We start from the raw sequence: 4,660 nt of genomic DNA, 5'->3' as shown, positions 1-4,660 counted from the left end.
TTATTCTTACACAATTCAAAGACATAATCTTAAGAAGTAATTAACAATCAAAATATAACTTAAGATAATTTAAGTCACATGGAACTTGAATCATATATCAATTAAAATGCAAAGTTTGCACTCTATATCTGAAAAGAGCTTAACAAACAGAAAATCATTAATCTCCTAATCTTAGCATAATGACTAAAAAATGTTCTGAAGCACCTTTAGATTTTTCTCAAACACATCTTTTTCATGTTGATCTTCATCACCATAAAAAAAATTCTTGGCCTTAACAATTGTATCAGTGTTCATTCCTTTGTTCATTCCCAGTGGTGCTGCTGCCAAAATACTTGCACTTCTAAGAAGTTTAAACAAAAAAATTCTTCTAAAGGTGCACAAAAGTGTAAATAGAAATTAACTAAACCAAAATAGTAAGATCACAAACTGAGTTGAAATAATAAAATATATATGATCATCATACTAATTGCTGAATAAATGGACAAAGAGAAAGAAATTAATTGCTGAATATACCATTCCCCATCTTCACTCTAAACGGCCTGAACTTTACTACCACCCAAACTAATCCCAGCATTATTTACCAAACAATCCACTACGGACAAGAAATACACAAATGAGATGATACAGTAAATTACCTTGCCACCGCCAGCAGGACCTATAACAAGTTGTGCATAACCCATAATGCTTTTGTATAATTCAAATCCTGAGCAATCTCCCCTAACCTCTCTGAAGCTCAGAAAGCTGAAAGACAATTAACAGCATGAAAGGAATCAAGAACTGTAACAGTAATGTAAGCAATGCACCAAACAACCATGGAAATCAACAATTTCAGGAAATCAGTATGGAATTCATATTCCGTAGTTATCAAATATCAATCACTAACATAAGAAAATATAGAGTGGAAGATATACCCATTATACATTGGAATTTAGCAAATTGAAGACAACAACATGATGCAATGAAAATGAGAATAGCACAAGATCATAATAAAACTAGAGAGTGTGTTTTATTTGTTGATCACTATGAAAAAACATTAGTTTGAGGCATTGAATGGGCGATCTTTTTCTTTATCCAGTGATGTCACAGTCCCTTTAGCTAGCACTCACTCCAGATTTGTCACTGCTCCCCTTCCCCTTAACGAAATGCCCAAAAGAAGCTCTTGATGAGGGTAAAAAAGATGCATGTTTTGCCCCAACTAGACAGAATCAACTTGCTTTACTTGTAATTAAGCATTTCTTATAGCTGTCTTGTGCAAAAAATTAAAGTTAAATTAAAATAAAATATTAGTGATAAATGATGTCCAAATACATACAATTCTTAATTTACCAAAGTTCTGAAATTGGATAACAGCAACTAGCAGCTTGCTATCCTTGTACAATTGTTCCTTTAACAGTAGTGTTCTTTCCATGCCTTCATCATCAATCATAGGGTGATACGGAGTCTTAGACTCAGTAATTTTCTACCTCACGGGTTTGGTTGATTCAATTTCTACAATGTTAGCCTCATCCCATCTTACACTTGATCTACAATGTCATGACAAATGAAATATTTAGATCCACAGGAACAAAATTCTTAGCTCACCAGATACACAAATTACAGTAATTTGAAGAATTTAACTTAAAGCATATTGTCTGAATTCAAATATTATACCTGTGTACCCTTTCTAAAGTCCTTCACCTCGACTTCAAGTAACATGTGGTCTGAATACCTACCATTGCCATTAGGGCCAAGATCCTTAAAGTTAATAAGAAAAATAAAACTCCCATTAGAAAAGTACATCAAGTGATGATAGAATGCAGAAAAAGAGCTATCACCTAAGTAAAAACTCAAAAGGGACTAGTCTAATACTTCTTGACATACTGGTCAACAAAGTTGAAATTTGAATACATCAGATCACTGTAAACATAGTCAAAATTATACAATGGTACACAGCTGCAAAACCAATGCAAAAAATCAAAGAAATTGAAAAAAACAATTGTAATAGTTACTCACCTTGAACAAAACTAAAAGCATTCTAATAGCTCGTTACTATAGGAAGTAGTAAGCACTTTGATTTAGCAAATTTGACATCTCAGATAAACAATTTCCTTTATGATTTAAGCACATTGCATTTTACAGAAACATGAACTAGAAGAGCAGAGAATTTCAAAAAATAGTGAAGCATCAACTCAAGTAAGAAGCATTACTAACAAAATGAGTGTTTATAGCATGAAGACAGAAATATATTACAATTAAGAGAATAGATGAGACTTGGAATCATTGAAGATGTGAAATAATTGAGTATAAGGTTTATATGCTAGTATGAAACAATGATTACTTATACAACTATGAAGCTAAAATGAACTTAACAAGCAAGATGCAAAATCAGAAAGCAAATTCAAACGAAGCAAGCGACATAAACTCAAAAAAATTAGAAAGACAATACCACAGCAAAATAACTTTAACTCCTATCATGTACTATTCATACAGTAAAATAAAAATGTTCACTCAAACAGAATTCAGAATAGATTTCATAAGATAATACGCATTCAGAAGCTAAAACCTATAACCCTAAACATTAGAAACAATACGCATTCAGAAGCTAAAATCCCCAAATTAAAAACCATAAAATCAGAACCCTAAACGCAGGACACCTTCTCACAAAACCAAAGTCAATTCATCACAAATTGAACAAAGAACAAAATTAGAATTCAACACTAATAATAACAAGCAATGATCAAATGTGATTCTGCACGAGAAAGCTTCTAACACAGACAGCATGCCAAAAATTGAACCAGACATAGAAAAATCCTAATTAAATATGAAATTGTGATATAGAATCCTAATTAAATTTAACCCTAATTACAGAGTATAGAACAAATTTTCTTCAACTGGAAATTTTACTATGGTGGTATAGGGTGATCAGAAGAGCATATAAAAGTGCCGTTAAACATCTCACCTTACCTTATCATGTGAAAGAAGTTCAAATAAAGGACCAAAATAGCGCTCACAGAGATCTTCCACTACCTGCACAGTAAAATGGACTTCAAGTGTCAACTAATTAATCAAAACAGATGTACGTAAAAGAGAATAAAAGAAAGATTATAACTGAGGGCTAAAAATATTATGAAGCAGGCAATGAAATTAAATAGCCTTCCCCACAGAAATTGGACCTGAGTGGCTAACCTAACATTGGGGGCCTTCTTCAAAAGGAATATAGAGCCCAGCTGCATCAACTTGAGCCGTGTGTTTTGTTCTTGACAATGGGGATTAGGAACCCTAATTGCCTAAATCAGAGAAAAAAACTAAAAGCCTACATATTGTGATGAGGGAAAGCGAATCGAGCAGGGATGGATGGAGCAGAGGCGGCACGAGTAGCAAAGGAGATGCAGAGCACAAGAAAGCAGTGGCGAGCAAAGAAGCAGAGGAGCACGGCGAGGCGGTAGTGCGACGTAGGAGAGCTGCGGGGTCGTTGCATCGTAACAGAGCCGTGGTGGTGGTGTGGTGTAGCAGAGCCGTGTGAGGATGTGGTGCAAGGAGAAGAGGAAGCTATGGACGAGGTTGAGGAAGAGAGCAAAGAACTCTCTCAGCTCTTAGCTTTCTGCGAAAGGAGATGGAGGGCGCGGGTGTTAAAAAGGGAAAAAAATTCCCAAGTGTTATAGCGCGCACATATTAGGAAACGCTAATAAAGCGCACCCAAAGCCTAAGGATTTGAGCACTCTTGAAAAGCATCTTCTTTGGTGAGAAAGGTGTACCCATAGATACTAAGATAAGGCTACGCTTTATAAGTGATTTTTATTATATCTAAGGCTACACTTTTTAAATGATGCCACAATTGTGTTTCCTATTCTCTTGTAAAATGGTAACAAGAAGAAAAGCGTAGCCTATTCATAGAATATGCTACGCTTTTCAAATGTAGCTTAAAAAAAGTGTGCCTGAATGGGTGTTTTTCTTGTAGTGCAGATGTATCGGGTTCTGACAGTTTAACCGACACATGAGCTCATGGCCAGTAGAACAAGCATGCATCATATGTATCTATGTGACATTGTTTGGGAGTGTGTATTGTATTTGGTTTGCCTATGTGAATATTTTTGTTTAACTGCTAATTGCCATACTTGCTGTAATTGCTCTTGATTGTCTTTGAACTTCATTACTTGTGATTGTGACTGGTTGGTTCAAACTATGGTGGTTTGAGTGGTGACTTGATTATGCTTTGGGTCGGAGGCTGTGATTTGATTTTGTGTTGGGTCGGAGGCTGAACTTTGATTTTGTATTGGATTGGAGGCCGTGATTTGGTTATATTTAGGGCGGAGGCCATGATTGGATAAATCAGCGGTTCGTTTGGTTAGATGATTCTTTGGTAAGCAGTGAAATGTTATGAAATATTATGTTTTCTTGGAATTTTTATAAGTAAAATATGGATTTGGATTTTTAATAATTAATTATTGATTTTTGAAAAGATTTATAAGACGAGCGATGATCACCGGGCTGAAAACAATTTTCTTTTATATATCTTACGACAATTCTAAAATTCCTCTAGTGAGACCGTGTGGTTAGATTTTTACTCCCTTACAGATTTCTCTTTTTAGAACGGACGAGATAACTTATGAAATTTTCTTCTGCGCATCTGGTTGTATATATAGTTATAATTTTTCCTTCACCTTTATTATTATATTTTTGT

This window comes from Arachis ipaensis, chromosome B07 (genome assembly GCF_000816755.2).
Source record: "Arachis ipaensis cultivar K30076 chromosome B07, Araip1.1, whole genome shotgun sequence".
NCBI lineage: Eukaryota > Viridiplantae > Streptophyta > Magnoliopsida > Fabales > Fabaceae > Arachis > Arachis ipaensis.
The sequence above is the reverse complement of the archived record's forward strand: the minus strand, read 5'-3'. Positions refer to the sequence as shown.